The sequence below is a fragment of the Pseudophryne corroboree genome, chromosome 8 (assembly GCF_028390025.1).
Source record: "Pseudophryne corroboree isolate aPseCor3 chromosome 8, aPseCor3.hap2, whole genome shotgun sequence".
Lineage (NCBI taxonomy): Eukaryota > Metazoa > Chordata > Amphibia > Anura > Myobatrachidae > Pseudophryne > Pseudophryne corroboree.
This window is the reverse complement of record NC_086451.1, coordinates 16,487,877-16,507,360: the sequence shown is the minus strand read 5'-3', so window position 1 is coordinate 16,507,360 and position 19,484 is coordinate 16,487,877. Positions and strand designations below refer to the sequence as shown.

Genomic DNA, 19,484 nt, shown 5'->3' with positions numbered 1-19,484 from the left:
ACCACTGGATTAGAATGACATTTGTGGATGGGCGTATCCTGTATGACAGGATCACATGCAGAGCTGATATCCTAGGCTGGCCGGTGTTGTATGTGGGATGTCGCACTGTTTTGGTGGACCTTCTGTCTATGTGTTATGTTTAGCTGATCTGTGTAAAAATGGGTCTGATTCTGTGCTCTGCGTGGAACCTGCCAGTGCCTCTTACAGCCCGACCCAGTGAGAGGTTTTTGGAGAAAGTCCAGGAATCCTCTGCATGATGACTGATACATAGAGACCCCAGCACAGACGTTGGCAGCTGTCAGCAAGTCACACACCAACAGCTGGTTCTACACACCAAGCCCGTCCCTCTGGCTGCCTGGGGCCCGAATGTGTGTGTGTTGGGGGAAGGGGGTGTCTACGCAGCTCAGACCATTATTCTACAGCCTAGGGCCAGAATTTAGGGTGGGAGGTTTCTACATGTAGCTCATACTTCCTACCTGACCCTCTCCATGAGAGAGAACATGCTCTGTTCCTGGACTTAACTCTAACAGGGGCCTGAATGTGGAGAAAGGGAGGGGTTGTTTTTACACAACCCACCCCATCTCTGTGACTGGTCAAATATTAAAAGTAGGGGGGCTCAAGCCCTCTGACTGCATGAGGCCTAAACGTGTGGCCTGAGGGTCTACACAGCCCAGCTCTCTGACTGCCTGAGACCTAAACGTGTGGCCTGAGGGTCTACACAGCTCAGCCCATCCCTGTCTCTGCCAGAGGTCTGAATGTGGGGTGTCTACATTGTCCAGCCAAGCCCATACTCCTAACTGCTTGAGGCCCAAATGGTGTCAGGGGTCTACACAGCCCAGCCCAGTCCACCTTCTGACTACCTGAGGCTCAATGTGGTGGTGAGGCCCACTACTCCTTCTGCTGCCTGAGGCCTGGATGTGGTGCTGGTGGGGTCTACATAGCCTAGCCCTTCTGTCTGACTGCCTGAGGCTTGGATGCGGTGGTTGGTGATCCTACATAGCCCAGCCCTTCTGACTGCCCGAGGCCTAAAAGGTGGTGATGAGGAGCAAGTCAGCTGATAACTGTACAGATCACAGGTGACGTAGAATGCTCTATAACCGAGGACACAACCTCCATATCCCGCAAACCACACGCCTCATTTATATTTATATTCATGAAGCAGTGACAAGAGTGGAGAAGTGAGCCTGTGGAGAAGTTGCCCATGGCAACCAATAAGCTGCTCTGTACAATTGTATACTATGCAAATTATAAATGTTACTTCAATGCCGATCGGTTGCCATGGGCAACTTCTCCACCCTTTTCACCCCTATATTATATAAAGAGTTGGGGAGGGCGCATTCTAATTGTGTGTCATGTTGCCATGAGGGATGTGTCACTCCACAAAAGAACGCCAGTTTTGCACCAGTTTGGAGCTGGCAGAGGCAAGGTTGTACTCACTACTAAAACACAACTGCCACCTGTAATACCACACCCAGTGTCCCCTCACTCTCATGGGTAGTTCAAGCCATCGCTGAAGCTAAACCCAGCGGTATTCCAGGAGAAACGTTTATGTAATGCACTGGGTGGCAGTAAAGTTGTAAGAGGGTGCACTTAGGTGTGAGGATTACACTTCTGCACCATGCGCCTCTCCTCCCACAGCACATAGGTGCAGGTTGTGACCCATGGGCAGAATATTTAACTAGTGAGGACTTCAACGATGGGCTCCGCAGGACAGTGGCCCCATATAATAGATGCTGGGGGAGATATTATTAACGTGCCCCAACTAGCTGTGGCCGTGACTACTTTCCCAGGTGTGGTCGCCTCCTCCAGCCTGGTGTGACTGTAGGACAGGGCTGGCCAAACCAGTCCTCCGAGATCTACCAACAGGTCACATTTTCCAGATCACCTAGCTGGTGCACAGGTGTAGTGATTACTAATTAAGATGTGCTGCATTCATTCCTAACTGACAACTCTACAGATCTCCAGGAGGCCTGGAAAACATGAACTGTTGGTAGATCTCGGGGACCGGTTTGACCAGCCCTGCTGTAGGACAATTAGAATTCTAGCTGCCTGGTCTGCATACAGGGCCTGATTGTGTGTCGTACCCAAGTGGCCATATCCAGTGATCTCTAGCAAACAGCGTCTGCGCTGCAGGTAACGTGACCATCTTTACCAATCTCCCAACGATTCTCAGTCAGACAGATCGCGGTCGCCTCGTTAAGGTGTCTGTATTACGTCTAAACCTATTCATGCAGTGTGACCATAAGAGTCTGCTCTATGTACTAAGCTTTGGAAAGATATAAAGTTTGCGGAGATAAAGTACTAGCCAATCGGCTCCTAACTGCAGTTACAGAAGGGGCAGATGTATTAACCTGGAGAAGGCATAAGGAAGTGATAAACCAGTGATAAGTGCAAGGTGATAAACGCACCAGCCAATCAGCTCCAATATGTAAATTAACAGTTAGGATCTGATTGGCTGCTGCCTTTATCACCTTGCACTTATCACTGGTTTATCACTTCCTTATGCCATCTCCAGGCTTAATGCATCTGCCCCAATGTTTGAAAAATGACAGACAGTGGCTGGTACTTTACCTCTCTCCAAATCTTAGTACATAGACCCCCCAGTTCCTGCACTGTAACCAGGATTGCTGATAACCTGGATATTATTGGACCTAAGCTGCAATGTCTCATAGGCTGATTTCATTGTGTTACGTCTCGTTCATATCTAGGACAGTTTCTAATTTTAGTTCGGAACAACCTATTGTCAGTAAATCTCTCCCTGAGGGAACGTCACATAACACTGAGCATACACCTATACAATGCTCATGAGAAAAGTGAATTGGGAGCGAGGACAGGGGCCACGCAGCTGTATTACATCTCCCTCCCCTTCCCCGGACTCCTGCCTGCCTGCTGCTGCAGAACTGCTTGGGAATTATTTATCCAGCAGCGTCACCACATCCAGCGCCCCAGGCTGTGGGGATTTCCAGTAATTGCTAGGAGCACGCCAGCCAGGGGTGAAGTCTATGACATGAAACTGTTCCCATGCCAAAAGCCAGCCGCTGTCCCTGTATTTATGTCTCTTACACACACACAGGTAGGCAGTTGTGATTTATCAGCTCCCATGCGTCACACGCCGGCAGCCGGCTCATGCCTATATATGGAGCAAGTTTAGTTGATACAAAGTTGATATAGTGTTATTGCAGCGTTAAAAGTTGCATGAAGTCGGCGCTTGCAAATAATAACCAGGAGGCACGCGTAAGGGGGCTGTGCGTGGACCCCCCTGGGTATTCGTTACAGTATATTAGTGTACGGACCCTCCCACCCCCCTGGTTATGCAATACAGTATATTAGTGCATGCACTCCCACACCACCCTAGGCATGCATTATATTACTGCATGCACTCCCACTCCTCCGGGTATGCAATGCATTAGATTAGTGCAGGAATATACATCCTGCGGCACTCCAACTGCTGTGGAACTACACATCCCAGCATGCCCTGCCACAGTTTTAGTTGCCGGCTATTAGTGCATGCAATGCAGGTGGAGGATGCTGTACTGTAAAATATGCTGCCCAGCAGATACCTCCCTCCTTGGATGCAGCTGTGATTAGGATGTGACCCCCCCCCCCCCCCCCCCCCCCCCCCCCCATCCCACTTCCACAGACTCAGGAGGGGGTATATAGGGAAAGGGAGAGACGTACAGCCCTGGTGCTGCCAGAGACAGGACAGGATTGCTGCACTTACCTGATGGGATTCTTCTCTTCCTCACAGCGACTGGAGCTGAATGCAGAAGAGGAGACGGAGAGAGATCTGGGCTGCAGCAGCCTGTAGGAAGGTTATAATCCCCCACCCCGGCCACCACCCTAGTGATTCATCCAGAGTGTACCGCAGTGCCACGCCCTGGTGACTGGTGGTATTACACCCTGTGGAGGGGACAGCTGGCTGCAGACAATGGGAACAGAACTTGGTGGTGTAATATGCCTGGGCCTGTAATATGCAGCAGACACCACGATGGAAACCCTATGTCACAATAAGTGACACAAAGGCAGACATGGAACAAGGGTATTCCCTGCAAAGTGCATATACACCTAGCTGCACATCTGCGGCCAGGATATTGCTACTTATATGTTTTCTTTAGGTTGCAACATTGTTCCTGCTTTGCAATCTGACCACATCCTCAGCAGCAATAATATACAGTATACAGGGCTATTAGGCAGTGCCGTAACTAGGCATTTTAGCGCTGTGTGCAAGAAACGGCATTGGTGCCCCCCCCCCCCCCCCCCCCTTCCCATGCAAGATAGGGCAGTGCGCGCCTCGGGCGCGCAAAAATATATAGGGACGTGGCTTCATGGAGAAGGGGTGTGGCCACAAAATAATACCAATTCATACTACGGTGCACAGTAGTCTCTATTATTCAAATTACGCCGCTCAGTAGCACCACTACACCAGGTAGAGCCCCTTTTACACATTACGGCAGCCAGTCCCCCTTTTTTACACATTACGGCAGACAGCGTCCCCTTTTTACACATTACGGCAGACAGCGTTCCCTTTTTTTACACATTACGGCAGACAGCGTCCCCTTTTTACACATTACGGCAGACTGCGTCCCCTTTTTACACATTACGGCAGACAGCGTCCCTTTTTTACACATTACGGCAGACGGGATCAGTACGAATTACCGCCGGATGGAATCCCGGCGGTCGGAATACCGACACCGGGATCCCGACCGGCACAATCCCGACAGGGGGGCGAGCGCAACACAGCCCCTTGCGGGCTCGCTGCACTCACCACGCTATGGGCATGGTTCCTCGCTACGCTGCGCTCGCCATGCTGCGGGCACGGTGCCTCGCTACGCTCGGCACACTAATTTATTCTCCCTCTGTGGGTGTCGTGGACACACACAGAGGGAGAATATGTCGGGATTGTGCCGGTCGGGATCCCGGTGTCGGTATTCCGACCGCCGGGATTCTGTCCGGCGGGATCTTGACCGCATACCCAGCAGACAGCGTGCCCTTTTTACACATTACGGCAGCCAGCAGAGCCGGCCCTAACCAATATGATGCCCTAGGCAAGATTTTGGCTGGTGCCCCCTAGCACCACCGCTAGTTATTCAAGAGATGCCTGGCATGAGTCAGCTGGCAGCTCTGCTAACATCGGGCACCTTTTGTTTATGAAAATGCATCTTATTTGCATTACTATGTGGCTAGAATGCACAAGCAGCTTCTGCTGATTAAAATGATATCCAGCATGCCTGTGCAACTGCAGCTGTATCTGCATACTAAAAATGCTACATTACAGTGATTTCCAGGAATACACGCAACTTAGCATTTCGTATGCAGACACAGCCGCAGTCACACACAGAATATAGGCATGCCGCATATCATTTTAATCAGCAGGAGCTGCTGGTGCCCCTAAGCATACCAAATGCCCTAGGCATTTGCCTAGTTTGCCTATGCCTAAGGCCGGCTCTGGCAGCCAGTCCCCCTTTTTACACATTACGGCAGACAGAATAGAGAGATAGAGAGACAGATAGATAGTCAGACAGACAGACAGACAGGGGAGGAGGAGGAGGAGGGAGGTGGAGGAGGGAGCAGCAGCAGCGCTATGTAATTGGTAGTGGCGCCGCTGCAGCAGTCCCTCTCCTTCCGCATTGGCTGTCCGCCGCCGCTGTGAATGCTGGGATGAGGGAAGCGCATCCCAGCATTCACAGCAGCGCCGGCCAGCCGATGCTGAAGGAGAGGGACAGCTGCAGCGGCGCCGCTACCAATTACACTGCGCTGCTGCGGCTCCAGCCCCCTCCCCCCTTCTCCTTCTCCCCTGACCTGCCCCCGAAGCTGCTCCTCTCTTTTCCTCCTCCGGAGGCGGCGCACACAGCACAGATGAGTCAGTTTGACTCATTACAAGCCGCTGGCCGTTGTGCCCTCAGGGCGACTGCGCTATGTGCTAGGCACACCTGGCACACACGTAGTTACGGCTCTGCTATTAGGGACCTATTTATCAATAATGGCCCTCATTCCGAGTTGTTCGCTCGCTAGCTGCTTTCAGCAGCATTGCACACGCTAAGCCGCCGCCCTCTGGGAGTGAATCTTAGCTTAGCAGAATTGCGAACGAAAGATTAGCAGAATTGCGAATAGAAATTTCTTTGCAGTTTCTGAGTAGCTCGAGACTTACTCCTACATTGCGATCAGTTCAGTCAGTTTCGTTCCTGGTTTGACGTCACAAACACACCCAGCGTTCGTCCAGATACTCCCCCGTTTCTCCAGCCACTCCCGCGTTTTTCCCAGAAACGGCAGCGTTTTTTCGCACACACCCATAAAACGGCCAGTTTCCGCCCAGAAACACCCACTTCCTGTCAATCACACTTCGATCACCAGAACGAAGAAATTTCTACGTTAAGCCGTGAGTAAAATAACAAACTTCTTAGCAAATTTACTTGGCGCAGCCGCGGTGCGAACATTGCGCATGCGCAGTTTGCGGAAAATCGCTGCGATGCGAAGAAAAAGAACGAGCGAACAACTCGGAATGAGGGCCAATATTTGCAGCATATCCTCCCAAAATACCCGTTGTCGGGGGAAACATGCAAATATCAAGTATCGCTTTACGTATGAAGGAGGGACCGCAGCAGATAGCTCTGATATATGACGTGGTCCCCCGTTTCCAACAGCAACCGCAGCCCTCTCAGGTTTCTATGGTCAGATTTACCAAGATCCAAACTGTGATCCATTCCGGAACTTGGCTAACACCGCTGTAGCCTATGAGCTACGTTTCACAAACTTTACCGGGACAGGGTTAGTCCGGAACCCTCCACCCAATGTCTACCGCACATGCACGGTGAGTACGTATGGTGTAATGGTTAGCATTGCTGCCTCACAGCACTGAGGTCATGGGTTCAATTCCCACTGTGGCCCTAACTGTGTGGAGTTTATATGTTCTCCCCATACTTGCGTGGGTTTCCTCCGGGTACTCCGGTTTCCTGCCACAATCCAAAAATATACTGGTAGGTTAATTGGCTCCCAACAAAATGAACCATAGCCTGAATGTGTGTGCGTGTACATGTGATAGGGAATATAGAGTGTAAGCTCCACTGGGGCAGGGACTGATGTGAATGAGCAAAAACATATCTGTACAGCGCTGCGGAATATGTGTGCGCTATATAAATAACTAGTAATAAATAAATAATTATATAAGTCAGTAAATAGAGATCTGTATGTTTAGGCTGCGTTTTATCCAAATTGTAATCCTGAAAATGTCATTTTAATCCTTCAATACGGCATGTGGTTTTTGACACATTGGGGTCATAAATAATTTCTCACTGCTGTGAACAGCACACTAAGAAATTACAATTATCGTGTCTAAACCGCGATAAATTATAAATATTCCTCCATGTAGACATTACAGACACTGTGATGAGGCAGTTAGATCTTATTATGACTCCACCCTCATAGGCACACACGGGGGGTTTCTGGTTGCTTGGAAACCCCCCTCCTCTTGGCCAGTGACTCAGATTATGACAACAATAGCAATAGACTATAATATGATTACAAGAGCTGTCGCCACAATCTGCAGTTTTAAAGGGACAGTAGTAGCAGCTTCTACCAAGGTTGCTGTGTGTGTGGATCTCAACCCTCAATCACTGCAGTGGACCAGAGAGCAGCTGCCAGGAAGAAGAGACAGGAGCATTACCATGAGGTGGGAGAATGTGTGCTTAGAAAGTACAGTTCTGTCTCCTACTGGTTGTATTATGTGTGTGTATTTATTCATTATGGGATGTTTAACCTTTACCTGACCACTTATTTTATTTATATTAGTTAAATATGTTTGATACAGCCTATAATATAGACCATCTATAGCAGGCTTTTTCAACCAGTGTGCCGCAACCAGTTGCAAGGTGTGCCGCGGAGCCAGAGCAGCTTCCTGCACCTTCAGAGTGAACTGTTGGCCCGGGCTCTTCTTAGAGGATCAGTCGTGCTCCGGCCGTGACATATGCCTTGAAGATGCGGCGGTGTGATATCATAGGTCACGACCGCCGCTTCTCACCACCCAGCCAGCCCACCCACCTGCCTGCATACACATCTTCCAGTTCTTGCCTGCATCCACAGCTTTCCTTGCCCACCCACATCCACACCTGCCTGACCGCCCACTACTCAGTATTCGCAGCACTCCACTATGAATAATCCCCGACACTGAGGGACAGGGAAGAGGACAGCTGACCGGTAGGGGCTAATATTTGCTATTTTTTTTCTCCTGTGGGGAACAATAGGATTTATGTGGGGAGAATAAGGATTTATGGGGGGGAACAATGTGAATAATTCATGTGGGGAGCAATAATATTTATGTAGGGAGCAATATGATTTACATGGGGAGCAATGTGATTGTTTTTTCTGTGTAGGCCAATGCATACCTCCCAACTGTCCCGATTTTGGCGGGACAGTCCCGTTTTTTTTACGCAGTGTCCCGCGGGTGGGGGGGCAGTCGGGAGATCCCCCCCCCCCCCGTCACTCGCTGTTCTGAGGACAGCAGCGGTGAATAGACGCTGTGCGCATGCGCACAGCGTCTATTCACGGCAGAGAGGGACAGGGGGCATGACCAGCAGCTCTCACAGCGCTGTTCATGCCCCCATAATGATGTAAACGGGGGCGTGGCTTGCGATCGCGGCACTTGCCGTGAGGCCACGCCCCCTTTCCGATAGGCACCACCCCCTAATTTCGGGGGCGCGCCTTCGGCGCGCGAAAGTGTCCCTCCTTCCTGCACTCCAATGTTGGGAGGTATGGCCAATGTATGTGTGGATTTTATTTTACTGTGAGGGCCAATGTGTGTTTTTGTTTTGTTTTTTCTGTGGGGAACTGATGGTGTGCCTTGGCAATTTTAAAATATTGTTCAGTGTGCCGCGAGTAAAAAAAGGTTGAAAATCACTGATCTATAGTGTTAAATATTAATACTGTATTCAACACGGTATCCAGTGTATAAAAAGACCAATGTGTACATTAATGTCCAGGGTTGGTAACTTGGTACTAGGTTCTTCTACTGCTTGCCCAAACTCCTGCACTTGCTCCAATGTTCTGCAGAAGATTGTGGATTGTATTTGGAAACCCCCCTCTAGAAAGCCTGCGTTTGCCACTGACCCTTCCAAAATCACAAAGAAAAATACAGTAGCATAAAAAGAGTAAGTGCGGTGGGGCAGGAAAAGAAAGAATGACGTAAGTGCCATGGCGCTATATAATAATTACTTGCCAATACAAAGTCATTCTACTGTGAGAATCCGATTTACTTCTGAATTATACCATAATAGAACAATATTTTTTACCAACACAACTCTAATACTTCATTTCCACTGAAGTCCTGCGTCTGACCCGAGATTTGGAACCCAGTATTCCTGTATTGACACCGTTCACACTGCACACGGGGTGCAGTGCCGGCGCTTGGAAGTGACATCATCTCCTTGCGCAGGGACAGCGACCCTCCCCATCCTGTAAACGAGTCCTGGATCAGACAACCCAAGTTACCAGTTTACACTGCAGCTCACATGGGACCTTCCCTGGTATAACCCTGACTGGGTGGACCCAAATCCAAGGTTGCTGTGCAATAACCCAGAGCCGTAACTAGGTGTGGGCCAGCGGTGCGTTGCACACAGCGCATCTGCACTGAGGGCGCACCGCTGGCCCACACACATGGAGCCGCACTGCACAAATATTGCAGCGCCTGGCTACCTGGTTTAAAGCTTCCGGCCCTGGCAGCTGTCAGCGCAGTGATTGGACAGCTGCCGGGTGCCGGGTCCGGCGCACGCTTGTCCCCTGTTGAGCGCAGAGCGTGTGCTGCAGCAGGGGACAGTGCTGTGACCTGGGCGGCAGCAGCAGCGCCCGACTTCTCCTTGTGCCCGCTCACTCCCTCACCGCTGCACGCAGCCGCTGCTCTATCTGATCCGCTGCGATGATCACCTCCTTGACTGCCTCACAGCAGCCACTGCCAGCGCCGCAGAGCAGAACTGGGCTGCCGAGCGACGGCTGGAAATCACCAATAGTAAGTACAGCTGGCTGTCATGCAGGCTGCAGGGAAGAAGGAGGTGGGATCCCTGGCATGGCGCCTGTGGAGGATGTGTGACTGTGTGTTGTGCTAACTGCTCAGAGGAGGAATGTGCATGAAGATCTCGCTGCCTTACTTTAACATATGACACAGCCCAGAGCCGTAACTAGGTGTGTGCCGATGGTGCCTTGCCCAAAGCGCAAATGCACTGAAGGCGCACCATCGAGCATCACACCCGCACGGCCGCAGATTCATTGTTTTAGGTGGCGCCGCAGCCTGCGTCCCGCTGACGGCAGCGCCGCCTGCGTCCGGCTCCCACATGACTGTGTCCTGCTGCTGAAGCCACCACCCGCCCGCCCGTGTCCCGGTGAAGCCGCCACCCGCCCACCTGCCTGTGTACAGCTTAAGCCGGCGCTGCTGCTAAGGTCCCGGCAGCACTGCGGCTGAGTTCTGTGAAGTGGACAGGAGGAGTCAGGAGCCGGAAACAGAACGTAAGTGCCTACACAGACACTACACTACACTATAATGTGTAAAAAGGGGACTCTGTCTGCCGTAATGTGTAAAAAAGGGGACGCTGTCTGCCGTAATGTGTAAAAAAGGTGACGCTGTCGGCCGTAATGTGTAAAAAAGGGGACGCTGTCTCCCGTAATGTGTAAAAAAGGGGTAGCTGTCTGCCGTAATGTGTAAAAAAGGAGACGCTGTCTCCCGTAATGTGTAAAAAAGGGGACGCTGTCTGCCGTAATGTGTAAAAAAGGTGACGCTGTCGGCCGTAATGTGTAAAAAAGGAGACGCTGTCTCCCGTAATGTGTAAAAAAGGGGACGCTGTCTGTCGTAATGTGTAAGAAAGGGGACGATGTCTGCCGTAATGTGTAAAAAAGGGGACGATGTCTGCCGTAATGTGTAAAAAAGGGGACGATGTCTGCCGTAATGTGTAAAAAGGAGGCGCTGTCTGCCGTAATGTGTAAAAAGGGGACGCTGTCTGCCGTAATGTGTAAAAAGAGGACGCTGTCTGCCGTAATGTGTAAAATGGGGACGCTGTCTGCCGTAATGTGTAAAAAAGGGCTCTGCCTGGTGTAGTGGCGCTACTGTGCGGCGTAATTTGAATAATGGAGACTACTGTGCACCATTATATGAATTGGTATTATTTTGTGGCCACACCCCTTTCCTGTGAAGCCACACCCCTATATTTTTTGCGCGCGCCTAACGCGCACTGCCGCCAGTTTACGTTGGGGGGGGGGGGAGGCGCCGATGCCGTTTCTGGCACACAGCGCTAAAATGTCTAGTTACGGCACTGCAATAACCCGTGATTTTCAGGTCAGTGGAAAAGGGGATTGACTTTAGTCAACATTTTGAATGTATTCCATTTTAATTTTTCCAATTTTTTTTTGCCTAGAGACTACCCCAGTTTTCTTCACACACAAGATGGCATAGTCTCCCCGTGATATAGTCAAAAGAGAGACACCGGGCCTTATTGCTAGCAAACCAAAAAAGCACACTAAGGTGCAAAACCATGGGGGTAATTCTGACCTGATCGCTCGCTAGTGTTTTTTTGCAGTCCTGCGTTTGCATAGTCGCCGCCCACCGGGGAGTGTATTTTAGCTGTGCAAGTGTGCGATCGCATGTGCAGCTGAACGGTACAAAAAAACTTTGTGCAGTTTCTGAGTAGCCCAGGACTCAGCCGCTGCGATCACTTCAGCCTGTCCGGGGCCGGAATTGACGTCAGACACCCGCCCTGCAAACGCTTGGACATGCCTGCATTTTTCCAACCACTCCCAGAAAACGGTCAGGATCCTCCCACAAACGCCTTCTTCCTGTCAATCTCCTTGCGATCGGCTGTGCGAATGGATTCTTCGTAAAACCCATCACACGGCAACAATCTGCTTTGTACCCGTGCGATGCGCCTGCGCATTGCGGTGCATATGCATGCGCAGTCCTGACCAGATCGCAGCACTGCCAAAAACGCTAGCAAGCGATCAGGTCTGAATTAGCCCCATGTGCACTTCAGGTGGGGCAGATGTAACATGTGCAGAGAGAGTTAGATTTGGGTGTGGTGTGTTCAAACTGAAATCTAAATTGCAGTGTACAAATAAAGCAGCCAGTATTTACCCTGCACAGAAACAATATAACCCACCCAAATCTAACTCTCTCTGCACGTGTTACATCTGCCACACCTGCAGTGCACATGGTTTTGCCCAATAGTGTGCTTTTATGGTTTGCAAAAAAAAAAAACTAAGAACATACCACACAGTGGGGCAGATGTACTAAGCCTGGAGCGTAAGGAAGTGATAAACCAGTGATAAGTGCAAGGTGATAAACGCACCAGCCAATCAGCTCCTAACTGTCAATTTGCATATTGGAGCTGATTGGCTGTTGCGTTATCACCTTGCACCTATCACTGGTTTATCACTTCCTTATGCCTTCTCCAGGTTAATACATCTGCACCATTGTTTTTCTTAATTATTTTATTTCATTTCATCCTGACTTCAATGAAACCACTTCTGGGGGAGAACTTCTGAATCCGTATACGATTTGACAAGGAGTAGTACGATAATTCAAGAATCACATAAGTATAAGGAACGCACAGTTTTTTCCATATACATATTTCTCTTCCAATCATATATACTCTTCTTCAATCATATTTTTATATATATTTATTTCCTCCAATCATAATTTATTTTTCGCTTTATTATATTTTTCTTTCATCCAATTCCCACTCATCCCAAACCACAAAGTGAGTGCCAGGCTGATTCCACCACCTACCTTTAACCATAATTCTTTTTTTAGGGTCGACCCTGGGGTGTAAACAGCAGGCAGAACCCTGCTTGCTGAGGCGCCTATGTCTCAAGATGGCATAGGATGTAATGTACACCTTAACGCCGCTAGGTCTAATCATGAAACTCACAGACTCAGACATTTTCTGGGCTAAATGTTCTGGCAAGTATCAGAAATATTGAACTTGGTCCTACTCCGCCTGGTGTCTCTATATCAGATTGCTCCCTGATGACTGCTTCTGTACTTTGCTTTTGATAAAGTAGTCTCTGACCATTCTACATTCCACAACTAAGAGGAGAATTAAATTGTTTCTCCCCATGGCTGCCACTAGATGGCGCCCAATGTTGCAATTCAATTGTTGCTCTGTTTGGGCACGCTGAGCCGCAGGGAGACACCTTTCAGCTGGCGAGCTGAAATGTGCGAAAAGAGAGCTGTGTGGGCGCCAAACGGCCCTTTTCACGATCGTGCCTATTGGTTTAGCTGCTTTACTAACACTATTGGGCGCGATCAGCGAGATAAACAGCATCAACTGAATATCGCCCCTGCGATATCCCATCACTTTAGACGTGAGATCGGGTGGCGATAACAATTGAATTTCCTCCTAATTGTTCAATATTTGATACACAGCATTCATGCTGGAACCAAGAACATTTTTCTGATTATAATATATTTCTGTCAGTGTTACTGTATCACCGTTCTCTTGTGAGACCTGATGTATGCAAAATATAATCTTATCATGCTGTACTCGAGCTCCAAGCAGCTGTGTTGGTAGGAACTACTGTATGACTGGTACATGTTAGATATATAAAGAAAATGACGCATTTCCTCCAGCCTCTGCGATAGTATCTTTGCAATAAACTGTAGGAAAATGATACATTCAAATGTAAATCAATATAAAAATATAAGCTGCTACTATGACATTGTGTGAAGGTTTCCATACATTGACATAATACAGTCACTGAATATGTACTGGTAATTTCTTCTACCATGGGAGCATTTCCTCTCTGACAGAACTGGCACTTTGTGGGCACCTACTGCTTCCCCTGGTAATGAGGCCCTATATGTTACCTGCTAGATGTATACTGTCACTGTGTAAGGTTGTGTACAACAGCAGGAGGCCAGCGTTTTCTCTGGTGGTGGAAAGAGTTTCTCCTAGGTGGATCTCTCTCTTTAGTAACTGCAACTATATATCTCTTAAGCTCAGGAGGATCAGAATATTATGGTTTACTTCCTTAGAAAGTCAGTTTATCGGTTGCCAAGAAACCGCAAAACAAGCACAAAACAGAAGTTATTTGTAGAAATATTTTTTGTGTCTCAAGCAGAAGTTTTTATTTGTGGTTTTTAATAAAATTAATTTTATAATTACGCCGGCATGTCAGAAAGCACTTTCTTTTTTTCTTCGGAATATATTTATTGGTTCATCAGTGCTTTACAAAAGAGAAAGGAAGTCAAACAGGGTATACAACAGAAAAAACACATCTCGTTATCTGATATTAGTAAACAGTAGATATTCCGGTTGAATAAAACAATCAGCATGAGTATATAGAGTTCGTTGGCCGAACCAGAAAATGGGACAAATCTGCAGTAAACATCATGACGTTCCTTAATACCAACCCTACCATCAGTGTTGGATCTTGCCACGGTCAAGCAGGACTTTTGCCCGGGGCGGCGCCATCCGGAGGGCGCCGCAACATGGCAAGATCCGCCACTGTGCCCCCCGCAGTGCCCCGCTGTGCCCCCGCTTTGAAGGGAACCAGACGCGTAGCGTCTTGTTTCCCTTCATGGAGAGGACCTTTGTTGTGCGGTGCGCGAAGACGTCATCGCGCACCGCACAGCAAAGGTCCTCTCCATGAAGGGAATCTAGACGCTATGGTCCGGTCCGTGTTAGGGCTTCCTATGTGAGCTGTCAAGTGTCTGTCGCCAACACAACCACGACAGTCCCGTAACACGTCCAAAATACGAACCATGTCCGTATGTGCGCTACGCAACCTCCCTGTCACCGCGCAGGACTTCCTGCTGCATTCTCAATACACTTCTCCCTGCGCCAAAATTACGTCTGCAACTCTGCACGTACACATTCACTACGCAACGTCCGACATCGGCAGTGCGTCCACCTATGAATCACTTTGTTTTATTACGCATAAGAGAGTGGAAATCTTCTGTAACCCAGCCACAGAGTCATCTGTGCCAAACGCAGAACTCCGTTCGCTAAGCCACTGACATATACACACAATATAAAAGGGACTTCATGATCTATTATTGCGCCGCAGTGACCGAAAGAGGATTATGCGAGTTGTGTTCCTTTATGTCTATGTGTCATTGTGCTCCTGACGTGGAGGCACTTTACCAGAACAGATGTGTGTAAGGACGTATTCCCGTGTTATAGACACCCAGCGTCTCTCCGCAAAGGCTATATTTCAGAAGTTATTATTCCACGCTGATTACAGACTACGTTCCCACACTCAGAGGGTGTTTCCAAATGTTTCCTTCTGGCTGAAGCAGCACTTTACAGCTGGGTGACTTCTTTGTGTCGGCGATTCAGGAGGTGGGAATCGCAGCCAGATATAGACACCGGTAAAAGTTATATAATGACAGTATATAAGGTGTGTCACGTAATCAGCTTCAGCATTAGACGTGGATCAGCTGCAGTTCACTGTAAAATCTGCGCCGGATTGCTAGCATATGGGGTAAAACCAATAAACGCAGTGTCACATGGTGCAGCTTACAGCGAAGCCCTCATGTGGCTGCGAATACCATCGCAAGACACATTCGGCACCTGCGCAGAACGGATCTTGCGCCTGGGCAGGCCCCCAACATCCTATTTCATGCGAATATGAATCAGGCCCGTATCGTGGAACTCTGCCCGGGAGAGAAGCAAAAAGTAAAAAGGGTCAGCAGCGGGAAACAAGAAGCGCAGATGAGAACCGGATTTGTACGAGTAATTACAACAAGCCAACAGATTGCAACTCTTATATTGATTTGAGCAGCAATCATCATGCAGATAGGCTATCTAGTATTCCAAACAGCCAATTTCAGAGATTGTGCCGCAACTGTACTGATATAGAGATGTTTGATGAACAAGGCGTTGAAATGAAACGACAATTTATTGATAAGGGCTACAAAGATGTCTTGCTAGATAAGACAATTGATAAATGTAGAAAGATGAATAGGTCCACCATCCTTGCAACTAAAAAGAGCACAAATATAGAATAAAGCATATGGTGCCCTTCATTACAAAATGTACGAATCAATATAGGGATTTGGAAAGTATATAAAAAAAACACTGGGGTATTTTACATGCAGATCCTGTTTGAAAGAATACATCGCTGAGTCTCCTCGGTTCATATATAGGAAAGCCGTCAATCTTAAAGATCTCTTGGTAAGCAGTACTATAATGACACCAAGAAATAACATTTCCATTCTGACAGAGGGGTTTCAGAGATGTGGTGACTGCTCTATGGTGGTCATTCCGAGTTGATCGCTAGCTGCATTCGTTCGCTGTGCAGTGATGAGGCAAAAAAAGGCACTTCTGTGCATGCGTATGCGGCGCAATGTGCACGCGTGACGTACTATTATAACGAACAATGTAGTTTCACACAGGGTCTAGCGATGCATTTCAGCCGCACTGCTGGCCGCAGAGTGATTGACAGAAAGAGGGCGTTTCTGTGTGTCAACTGACCGTTTTCAGGGAGTGTTCGAAAAAAACGCAGGCGTGGCAGACAAAACGCAGGCGTGGCTGGGCGAACGCAGGGCGGGTTTGTGACGTCAAAACAGGAACTGAATAGTATGAAGTGATCACAAGCGCTGAGTAGGTCTGGAGCTACTCTGAAACTGCACAAAAAAAAAAATTGTAGCCGCTCTGCGATCCTTTCGTTCGCACTTCTGCTAAGCTAAAATACACTCCCAGTGGGCGGCGGCATAGCGTTTGCACGGCTGCTAAAACTAGCTAGCGAGCGATCAACTCGGAATGACCACCTACTGTATGTGTAGAACTTGTAAGATGGATAGAAAGATCACAGAGGTTATATCCAGTAGTAATAAGAGAAAATAAAGAATTAATACCTTTATTATATGCAACAGCAAATATGTGATATATCTACTAGAATGTCAGTGTAACAAACAATATATCGGACGTACTATACGCCCGCTAAAGGACAGACTGACAGAACATGTCAGGAATATCAAACGTGGCTATGAAAATCATAATGTTTATGCATTTTAAGAATGTACACAATTGTGATCCAAGCCATATTAGATTCTTTGCAGGAATCAAGACAGTTAAACCCAATTGGAGGACCAACGATAGATCCATTAGATTGGCTAGATTTGAAATGCGGACTATATTCGAGATGAGAACATTGATACCAGACGGTTTAAATAAAAAATTTGAAACCAAGTGGTTTTTACAATAATGTGTTTTAACTAATTTTCTTTTTTTTCTCTTCCCTTATGTTCTCAGGTTACACCTCGAGGATCTGTATGAATGGGGATTGATTGGAATGTCAATTCTTGTATTGATAATTAGGGAAGGGTTTTCTTATTATAAGAAAAATGTATTGTAATATATTTATAATGTACATTTTATTACTATGTATTTTTTAATTGTATACATATATTCATTGGTATTAATTTAGTTCTATTATAGCCTCCATTATATATATATTGGGAGGCACTATGGGGGTCATTCCGAGTTGATCGCTCGCTAGCAGTTTTTAGCAGCCGTGCAAACGCTATGCCGCCACTCACTGGGAGTGTATCTTAACATAGCAGAAGTGCGAACGAAAGGATCGCAGAGCGGCGGCAAAGTTTTTTTGTGCACTTTTAGAGTAGCTCAATACCTACTCAGCGCTTGCGATCACTTCAGACTGTTCAGTTCCTGTTTTGACGTCGCAAACACGCCCTGCGTTCGCCCAGCTACGTCTGCGTTTTTCCTGGCATGCCTGCATTTTTCCGAACACTCCCTGAAAACGGTCAGTTGCCACCCAGAAACGCCCTCTTCCTGTCAATCACTCTGTGGCCAGCAGTGCGACTGAAATGCTTCGCTAGACCCTGTGTGGTACTACATCATTCGTTGTAATAGTACGACGCGCGTGCACATTGCGCCGCATACGCATGTGCAGAAGTGCCGATTTTTTTGCCTCATCGCTGCACAGCGAACGAATGCAGCTAGCGAACAACTCGGAATGACCACCTATGTGATAGACTCTAGTCTAGTGTATTTAGTTCCTCTTCACCATGTCAGAATGGATGTGTGTGAGAAATCAGCGCCACCCGTTCATCGTGATTGAATTTGGACGGATCCAATCAAAAAATCCCCACGGGTATATATGTGAAGATTTGGACCTCCTACAGCAGCTCTTGAGAAAGAGTGCGGATCCCTGAAACGCGTTGATGCTGGAGGTTTTGTGAGCAGTTCCAGGAGAGAAGTATCACCTATCCGCACGTCTGACGCTGTTGCCGGTACAGCGGACTGAGACATTCCGGGCGTCTCAGTAGTGAAGCGCAGCCTCATCCAGGAAGGGGTACGAGTTCTGCTGTTCTGTGAACTTACCTTTCTTACTCTGTTGAATAAACTCCCTGACGGGATTTTTTTTACCTTTTATCTACCTGATATCCATTTATGGTCATCTATCCACGGTCAACACTGGTGTTGTGGGTTAAATTGGAGGTCCAGTGCATGTTTAAAGATACCTTTTAGTGAACGTCATCCGTTATTTAAAGTGAGTGTCATTACATTAGAGAGAGACACAGCAAGGACGGTGATCCTATTGATCTGATCCACCTTTAACAGTATATACTTGGCGTGGAGTTTACATAGCTACTTTTATGTATTACTTATAACACTCAGCGCTGTATACTCCACCTTTGTCTACATATGTTGTAGGTGTTGGTGTACACCTGGAGGTAGAGTAAAGCTGCTGATTGCAAGCGCTGCAAAGGAGATTACCATTTGTTTGATATTCGGGAAACAAGAAGCATCAGCAGCGCGGTGTGGCGGCATTCCCCGGTGATGGGCGAGTAATCAGTGGGCCTGATTCACAGATGTACTCTAATGCCGCAGCAGCTGCGAAATGTGTATGTTGAGGCTGTGTAACGTTGCAGCACTCGGATTTGTATTGAGACGCCCGCCGGCGGCTAATCAAATCCCAGCGGCTGCGCAGAAAGCATCGGTCGGGGGTCAGTCGATTATCAAACTCTAGTAGCCCTATGGTGGTGCAGCATGGCCTCAGGAATAAGACCCGGGATTTGTGGCAGCTGCGTACGGGATAGCAGTCGCTGCTTCACACATGCCCCCAAAACGGTCACATGTCTGTATTTTTGCCACTACTCCCCATTACCTTCCTCGTATCTCTGAATCAGACCTAGAGACCGCTGTGGTGAGCCAATCGGCATGCTCCAAACAGTAGTGGATCTTGCCACGGGCAAGCAGGACTTTTGCCCGGGGCGCCGGCGCCATCCGGAGGGCGCCGCACCATGGCAAGATCCGCTACTGTACCCCCCCCCCCCCCGCTGTGTCCTCCGCTGGTCCCCCACTGGTCCCCCGTTGTGAAGTGAACTAGATGCTAAGCGTCTAGTTTCCCTTCGTGGAGAGGACCTTTGCTGTGCGGTGCGCAATGACGTCATCGCACACCGCACAGCATTGTGGGACTGGCACAGACGCTAGGGGTCATAATTGATCTTTAGTGTCTATGCTGTGCTATGGGAGAGACGTCAT

The 19,484-nt window shown here is 48.3% G+C and overlaps 1 protein-coding gene and 1 long non-coding RNA gene across 2 annotated transcripts in view; one reads left to right on the top strand and one right to left on the bottom strand.

The window, feature by feature from the left end:
• The window catches only part of GSN (gelsolin), a 71,659-nt gene extending 67,832 nt beyond the window's left edge, over positions 1–3,827 (bottom strand). The window contains exon 1 of the mRNA XM_063935961.1: positions 3,722–3,827. The gene's annotated coding sequence lies outside the window, so the exon portion shown is untranslated. The remainder of the gene's footprint in view (positions 1–3,721) is intronic.
• LOC134948150 (uncharacterized) lies at positions 553–18,371 on the top strand. Its single transcript, XR_010182916.1, has 2 exons — positions 553–1,076; positions 17,229–18,371. It is a non-coding gene; the product is annotated as an uncharacterized LOC134948150 (long non-coding RNA).
• Positions 18,372–19,484: the final 1,113 nt, after the last annotated feature.